The sequence below is a fragment of the Tasmannia lanceolata genome, unplaced genomic scaffold, assembly GCF_043159265.1.
Source record: "Tasmannia lanceolata isolate RefF3 unplaced genomic scaffold, GAP_Taslan_0.1 ptg000013l, whole genome shotgun sequence".
In the NCBI taxonomy this organism is placed as follows: Eukaryota; Viridiplantae; Streptophyta; class Magnoliopsida; order Canellales; family Winteraceae; genus Tasmannia; species Tasmannia lanceolata.
Window position 1 is genome coordinate 23,524,229 of NW_027518690.1, and position 9,167 is coordinate 23,533,395.

The 9,167-nt window shown below is 41.8% G+C and overlaps 1 long non-coding RNA gene across 1 annotated transcript; it reads right to left on the minus strand.

Annotated features, from left to right (window-relative positions):
• Nucleotides 1–5,018: 5,018 nt before the first annotated feature.
• Nucleotides 5,019–8,902, minus strand: LOC143889963 (uncharacterized). The gene is made up of 2 exons (XR_013255064.1): nt 8,584–8,902; nt 5,019–5,521 (listed from the first exon to the last, which is right to left on the minus strand). It is a non-coding gene; the product is annotated as an uncharacterized LOC143889963 (long non-coding RNA).
• Nucleotides 8,903–9,167: the final 265 nt, after the last annotated feature.

Genomic DNA, 9,167 nt, shown 5'->3' on the forward strand with positions numbered 1-9,167 from the left:
ATGAGACGTCATTTTCAAATGGTCTCAGAGAGAATAATGGATGACTTTTGAAAGATTCTTAATGAAAATGCAGCATCATTTTTGAATGGGCTTGGGCAAGATAAAATACCGTATTTATACGGATTCCAAGGAAATGAGACATCATAGTTGTATGATGTTCAAAGGGTATAAGAGATCATTGTTGTATGGACTTGAAGAGAATGAAATACCGTATTTGTACGGATTCCAAGGAAATGAGACATCATAGTTGTATGATGTTCAAAGGGGATAAGAGACCATAGTTGTATGGACTCGAAGAGAATGAAATACCGTATTTGTACGGATTCCAAGGAAATGAGACATCATAGTTGTATGATGTTCAAAGGGTATAAGAGACCATAGTTGTATGGACTCGAAGAGAATGAAATACCGTATTTGTACGGATTCCAAGGAAATGAGACATCATAGTTGTATGATGTTCAAAGGGTATAAGAGACCATAGTTGTATGGACTCGAAGAGAATGAAATACCGTATTTGTAAGGATTCCAAGGAAATGAGACATCATAGTTGTATGATGTTCAAAGGGGATAAGAGATCAAAGTTGTATGGACTCGAAGAGAATGAAATACCGTATTTGTACGGATTCCAAGGAAATGAGACATCATAGTTGTATGATGTTCAAAGAGGATAAGAGACCATAGTTGTATGGACTTGAAGAGAATGAAATACCGTATTTGTACGGATTCCAAGGAAATGAGACATCATAGTTGTATGATGTTCAAAGGGGATAAGAGACCATAGTTGTATGGACTCGAAGAGAATGAAATACCGTATTTGTACGGATTCCAAGGAAATGAGACATCATAGTTGTATGATGTTCAAAGGGTATAAGAGACCATAGTTGTATGGACTCGAAGAGAATGAAATACCGTATTTGTAAGGATTCCAAGGAAATGAGACATCATAGTTGTATGATGTTCAAAGGGGATAAGAGACCATAGTTGTATGGACTCGAAGAGAATGAAATACCGTATTTGTACGGATTCCAAGGAAATGAGACATCATAGATGTATGATGTTCAAAGAGGATAAGAGACCATAGTTGTATGGACTCGAAGAAAAGAGGCACCGTTCACAAACGGGCTCAAGGAGAAGACAAGACCATTCACAAATGGACTCGAGAAATGAGGCACCATTCACAAACGGGCTCAAGGAGGACGATACCATTCACAAATGGATTCGAGAAAAGAGGCGCCATTCACAAATGGGCTCAAGGATAAGACAAGACCATTCACAAATGGACTCGAGAAATGAGGCACCATTCACAAACGGGCTCAAGGAGAAGACGAGACCATTCACAAATGGATTCGAGAAATGAGGCACCGTTCACAAACGGGCTCAAGGAGAAGACAAGACCATTCACAAATGGACTCGAGAAATGAGGCACCGTTCACAAACGGGCTCAAAGAGGACACGAGACCATTCACAAATGGACTCAGAAAATGAGGCACCGTTCACAAACGGGCTCAAGGAGAAGATGAGACCATTCACAAATGGACTCAGAGAATGAGACACCGTTCACAAACGGGTTCAAGGAGAAGACGAGACCATTCACAAATGGACTTGAGAAATGAGGCCCCGTTCACAAACGGGCTCGAAGAATTTAGAGATTTTTTATGAACTTGAATTTGACGTAGGATTGGATTTTTTTTATTTTTTTTTTAATTAAGGATTTGGATTTGATAAATTTTTTTATTTTTGGAAAATGAGGTACCGTCCGCAAACGGGCTCAAGGAGAAGATGAGACCATTCACAAATGGCCTCGAGAACAGAGGCACCGTTCACAAACGGGCTCAAAGAGGACATTAGAGCATTCACAAATGGACTCAGAGAATGAGAAACCTGTTCACAAACGGGTTCAAGGAGAAGACGAGACCATTCACAAATGGACTCGAGAAATGAGGCACCTTTCACAAAAGGGCTCAAAGAGGACATGAGATTTTTCATGAACTTGAATTTGACGTAAGATTGGATTTGTTTGAATCGGGGATTGGATTTGATGAATTTTGGATTTTTGGGAAATGAGGTACCGTCCGCAAACGGGCTCAAGGAGAAGACGAGACCATTCACAAATGGGCTCGAGAAATGAGGCACCGTTCACAAACGGGCTCGACGACACAAGATAGCTTTGATTGATGAATTCAACAATGAAAAATTTAGAGATTTTTATGAATTTGAATTTGACGTAGGATTGGATTTTTTGAATTGGGGATTGGATTTGATGAATTTTTGATTTTTTGAGAAATGAGGCACCGTCCACAAACGGGCTTAAGGAGGACATGAGACCATTCATAAATGAACTCAGAAAATGAGGCACCGTTCACAAATGGGCTCAAGGAGAAGACGAAACCATTCACAAATGGACTCGAGAGATGAGGCACCGTTCACAAACGGGCTCAAGGAGAAGACAAGGCCATTTGCAAATGGGCTCGAGAAAAGAGGTACCGTTCACAAACGGGCTCGAAGAATTTAGAGATTTTCCATGAACTTGAATTTGACGTAAGATTGGATTTGATGAATTTTTTATTTTTTTGAACTCAATGAAATCGGGGATATTATGGATCGTGCCCGACAAAGATGTTGGAAACTAGGACTTTGACGAATGATGAAACGGCAAACCGTGACGAATGATGAAACGGCAAACCGAAGAACCATTACTAACAAGAATGGATTAGAAACACTTTTATTAAACTTCAACAAGATTTTTCTCAAAGAGACTGCTGGTCTTGTCTTTGGGGATTTGGATAACTGAAACCTTGAACAAGACACTTAAAATTGGTAATCTAGAACAATGGCTCTCTTGGATATAATCATGAAAAAGTGGGATTTGCCTCTTGACAGGTGTTTAGATAAACATTTCTTGACCAGGATAGTATTTAACTAACTGGAAGGAGATTCCGAATTTTAATGGTTCATCTTTCTGAGAAATTGGCTCAACCACCATTGCATCTGGGGCTCTTCCAAGCTTAAGGTGCCTTCCTGGGGTATGATCTTTTTACGGAAGCTGGGCTTTTTGATGTTTCTACTTCTGAACTCTTCTGAGTTGATCTTCTTTGAAATGTAGCTGTTTGACTAGATTCTCGAACCCTTTCAGGTATAATTGCAGGGAGCTGCCTAGGCCGGGCCTCCTTCACCAAGACAGTTACATCATTTGGACATAGGAACGACGATTGACTCTTTCTAAAGAGAAAACTTAGATGAAAGGCACTACTCAAAGGATTGAGCAGCCCTGAAGGAGTGAACTTAGAATGACAAAGATTGACTAACTACACTGACAGACACAGTAATGCTTCTGACTTAGTTAACGTTTTATTTGGTAAGTCTATCCTTTCGAGGAATGCTTTTTTTTTAAATCGTAAACACTGGACTTCTTCCTTGAAACAGTAATGCCTCAAGAATTTAATTACGACCCCTAAGATTGCTTAGCTTCAATGCACCCAGTTTTGAGGATGTCACTTGAATTTGCTTGAACTTCAGTTGATCTTCAGTCTTGATACCGGCTGTAGCCTTCTTATACTGATTCTCTTACCGTGACCAAGTCACCTCTTCGGGGTTTTTAACTTGGCGGACCGTGCTAGCCTTAACTTTTGCCTGAACCACCTTTCTAGGTTTTTGATCCAGCAGGCTATCTCCTTAGCTTCTGCCTAAGCCGCCCTTTCGGGTTTTCAACTTAGCAGGGGAATGATCTTAAATTTTGCCTAGACCGCCCTTTCAGGTTTTCAGTCTATCAGATCTTCAAACTCCGTTATTTTTCTTATTCATCATCATTTCATTTTTTTTATTGTATCTCAGGACCTAGCTCATTAGTTCTGAACACCAGAAGGACTTTTATAGGTAGGATAGGGCTTTTCAAAGAATGGCTTAAGGTTCAACAAAGATTTCGACCGAACCTGTGAACAGGTTGCCTACATATCCCAAGGTAGGAATTAGGTCGTGTGTAGTTCAGGACGAATGCCCCTAGTTTGAAGATAAATTGTTTGAAGGTTAATTGATTTTTTTCCTTTTTTCTTTTCTTTCTGGAATAATTATCTTCTCTTCTTTTGGAACTTGTCCCTCTTTTTTTTTGGAACGATTGATTTTTCTTTTTCTTTTTCTTTTGAATCGACCGAACTCGGTTTAACCGAGCTGCCTACGTACCCCAGTGTAGGGATCAGGTCTCGTGTAGTTCGGGGGAATGCCCCAAGTTTGATGGGTTTTCAAGAAAATTTGATTTAGGCTCGAAGGGTTTGCAAATCGGTATTCTTTTGACATTGGGTTTTGATTTTGGGATTTAATCGGCCAAAGGAGGCCTTTCGATGTTCAGATTGGGAATCGATCTAGGTTACTAGAGTCCCTCTGGTACTGATTATTTTTTTTTTCTCTTTTGTTTTTTTTTCGCGGAGTTTGACGGCATTTCCAGGTAAGAGATAATGGATCTTCTTCTTTCAAGATTCTAATACGTGCTTTTGACTTTCATAGAGCGAAACTTGTTCTTTGACATCCTCCATCTATGGATTCATACTCTCGATATCTGATGATCACTTTTCATTGTTTGCTCTTGAACTTTTCATCTTGAATTTGTTGGCTTTATGAATTTGAGAACCAAGGTCATTGATTGGAAATATGAAAGTTGTTTCCACTCTATGCCCCTTGTATAGCATATATCTTCTCACTTTCTTCATTTTCTTTGAGCTTTCCATCTATGTCTTGCCCCTGGTATCGGTTGTAGCTTTTCTAGACAATCTTCTTATTCTTGAAATAATTTTATCAATTCTTCACACTCTTTAGAGGGTAATGTATTTTCAATCGGCATTAACTGAATCAAAGTTTCAGTGCCAGTGTTTATCATTTCAATTTCATCTTTGAAAGGTTGGGATTGGCGCTCCTCCTCTCGTTCAAGTAATTGCTGTGACTCAAGTGGAGTTTCGTCAATTTTGTCCTCATTTGATGAGGGAGTCTTATTTTAAGATCAGAAGCACACTTAAGAACAGACACAAGTGAACTTTTTGGAACTGACTGAAATTTTATTTAAAGAAAAGCTATTACATCAGATGACCTATCCTGAACATGCTCACGATTCACAACTCTAAATAAGAAAGAGAAACAGAAGATAACTTGCCTGGACTAGGCATTGACCTTTAACTGTAAGACCGGACTCAACAATTATACTGACCATGATGACTGACTCAACATAAAATAGTAAGTGACTAAAACTTTAACTGCTGCAACTGTTTGGCGTTGAAGGCTCAGCGAAGGCTGGTTCGTTCTGAACATCATCATGGCTGATACTTTCAATTTTGGACAATGATGACTGATTCGCATAGGGAAATGCCCCTAGCTCAATGATTCTGAGAGTGAACTCTGAAGGACTTAGCAAAATAATCTTGAAAAAGGTAGCCCCTAGAGGAGGAACAGACCAGGGGTACAAGCAAGATTGGATTATCTGGACCAGGCATGATCAGATCATGAGAACGCATAATCGAAAGATTGTGAGATTCTGCATCTGCCAGTTAGGGGATGGCATGAAGATACGATCGAATCGTATGACAGAAGAACGAAAGACGCACGATCAAAAGATTAGATGAGATAGCATAGGATTGCTTTCAACGGATAGATCATGAATGACTAATCCTATGAGATCTTTGGAAATGATGGGATTTATATCCTAACCCAAAGGGAAATTTTTTTTTTTTTTTTTCACATTTTATCAGTGTTACCTGAAGGCATCAACCCTAATCCTAATCTATCGGAGTGGAGAGAGAATCTCGACTTATGACTTTGTTCGTGTATCTAAGGACCGATCGTGACCATTGGAAGATGGACCACGGCCTAATCTAGACACCAATGGGTAGGATATCCTAAACTAGGCTCACACACGTGATGCACATGTGTTCGTATACTACATGCATGTGTGGGTTAATCTAGGGGTAAGGCCAAGAGTTCCCTTAGCGCGAATCCCTGCTCGATATACTGTACCAGTGTCCGGCGTATCAGTACGTGAACAAGAGATTCGTTTACGTACCATAAAGGTACCAGGCTAAGGGTGGAATGCTTCTCTAGCACAGAGGCACCAGGTGATGAAATCCCAGTCAACCATGCTAGATAACACTCCGGGTTCCTAAAATAGGACGTGTGTGCACGTGAGATGCAAGGGTTTAGATGCAAGTGATGTAAGTGTGTGCAATAAGTTCGCGCGATCTATGATGCCTTCAGGTTTTGTTAGATTAAGTTTGAGTAAAATGTGATGAGAAAATAAAACAAGACAAACTAATCTGACAAGTATACAAGAGATAGAGTTCTCATGAGCCAGTTAAATTAAATTCAAATGAATTATCTTTTGGAATTTTAATGAAGTTAGGTGATCCCCAGCAGAGTCGCCAGACTGTGGTACCCGGATCCCGCGAGAGGGGTGGGGCGCGAGCCGCCTCGCACTCTCTCTTGGTCTCTCGTTTCCACGCGATTGGCGTGTGCATTTTAATGTTGATTTGAATTAATCTTTCCTGTGAACTTGGGATCACTAAGGCAATCCGAATTCCACACGAAAGAGACTGACAGAGTCGCCACCTAGATGTGGGATCTAGGACCCGTAATTAACCAGAAATCTAGACTCGCTACCTGGTTACGAGAATGGAAGGTATGGGGAGTTATCCGCCACATGCACCATTCCTGCCCGATAATCGGTCTTCGATTCCAAAAGCTAACTCTTTTAAATTTATTTTAAATGGCTCATTCAACTCTATGTTAATGTGCGAACTAAGTGACATGCATCCTATGATCTAATTTCAATGAGAATCCTAAATGTGTATCTTGATTTATTAATTTGTCTGGATTCAATCTAAGTGAAAGTTCTCCTAGAATTCTAATTTCATGGAACGTCCTAAGTGATTTGATTAAGTATTTACGAGAAAATTAATATACAAAACACCACAATTTGTTTGTGGTGCCGACTCGCGGGTGGTATGCCATCAGACATCCAAGCTGCCTACGTACCCAAGCCTTACTGGGATCAGAGTCGACGTAGTTCGGTGCACCTAAGCTAAGCTACTTATGCCTAACTCAACTAGGACACCGACCTAGACGGGATTGACTGTTTCAACAGTTTTAGGAGAAGTTATTTAATTCAAGTTGAGGATTTTATTATCTTAGGATTTCATCTAAGATGCTATATGATTCTCATCTAAATGCAAATGGTCCCTTAGACTAATGCAGGTTTGCCTACATCCTAGTTTACTAGGCTTGTCCTAGGGAAAGATTGGGTGACTAGTGTAACTAGACCTATGGCACGGTTGCTATACATAGCAAACGTCCGTGATGAGGCTGGACTCCTAACTCTAGGACTCCCTAAAACCTAAGACTCCCTAAAACTTAGGACACGACACGACACCGGTGTTCCTAAATTGGGCTCTAAGGGTCCTTACGACGGAAACCATAATCCAATGGTTCCGAGAGACACGAGATGAATCGAGATGATGAATAGTGTGAGGGAATGGGAAAGATAGAGAAAGGTGCGACTGAACTTGGGAGTGCCAAATTGCCTACGTACCCCGTGATGGGGATCAAGCCACACGTAGTTCCACTGGGGAGGTTGCTTGGATTTTGGAAAACAGGTTTGGTATTTGGATCAGGAATCGGGTTTGTATTTGAGCATTGGACTTGAGATTCAAAAACATTGATATAGCAATGGGATTTTGGAATTGGGAATTTGCATCAAAGAATTGAGCATATTGGAATCATCAAGGGTTTGAATTTTCGGAATTCAAAGTGGGCGGGCTTATGAGATTCGGCCAAATGGATTCAGACATGCGACTCGGATTGTGTTGGGATATGACTTGGTTGGATTGGGTTAATGGTTAGGGTCAAGTGAGTCGGGTCTAAGTTAGAAGCAAACCCGAGACTAGCCATGGTCTAACTAGGAGGAAGCAGGGTACAAACCAGGGTGCGGACCAGGGTGCACCAGGGTGCGAACCAGCAGGGAACCAGGGTGCGAACCAGCAGGGAACCAGGGTGCGAACCAGCAGGGGAACCAGGGTGCAACCAGCAGGGAACCTGGGTGCAACCAGCAGCGAACCTGGGTGCAACCAGGGTCTAACCAGAGTGCGAACCAGCAGGGAACCAGGGTGCGAACCAATATCGAACCAGGGTGCGAACCAGTAGGGAACCAGGGTGCAACCAGCAGGGAAGCAGGGTGCGAACCAGTAGGGAACCAGGGTGCGAACCAGTAGGGAACCAGGGTGCAACCAGCAGGGAACCAGGGTGCGAATCAGTAGGGAACCAGGGTGCAACCAGCAGGGAAGCAGGGTGCGAACCAGTAGGGAACCAGGGTGCGAACCAGTAGGGAACCAGGGTGCAACCAGCAGGGAACCAGGGTGCGAATCAGTAGGGAACCAGGGTGCAACCAGCATCGAACCTGGGTGCAACCAGCAGCGAACCTGGGTGCAACCAGGGTCTAACCAGAGGCTAACCAGGGGGAAAACAGACCCTACATGCTTCCTAACATGGTTTTTCTTTTAAAGTAAAAGATATGCATGAAAACAGACCCTACATAGAATTGAAATAAATGCCTACCTCTTTGGAAACCCACTTTGTGTTTGATTTTTCTTTGATGGTAATTCCTTGAAGATGATTCCTTGCTTGATAATGACTGCTTTTGATATATATCACCCAACGTATAAAATCACCCGATCCGGCAAGGATGGCCGAACCCTTGAAGAGATGAGGGAGAGGGATGAATTTTCTAAGAGAGGGGTTCTTTTTCTTCTTTTGGATGGTGGGATGAGAGGGTATTTATAGGAGAATGGGATAGGAGGTTAGGTGAGGTTAGGTGAGGTTAGGTAAGGTTAGGTGAGGTTAGGTGGTTAGGTGAGGTTAGGTGAGGTTAGGTGAGGTTTGGATGGTTAGGATGAGAGGAGAAGTTAGGTGAGGTTAGGTGAGGTTTGGATGGTTAGGATGAGAGGAGAGGTTAGGTGGTTTTGGATGGTTAGACCCAGGTCAAGATCTGCCATTGATCTAACGATTTACGGAAATCGGGTCTCGGAATGGAATCAGGGTTCGGGCTATGAAGTGACCCTATCTTATTTTGTCCCGATTGATGATCTCTTTGGAAACCCACTTTGTGTTTGATTTTTCTTTGATGGTAATTCCTTGAAGAT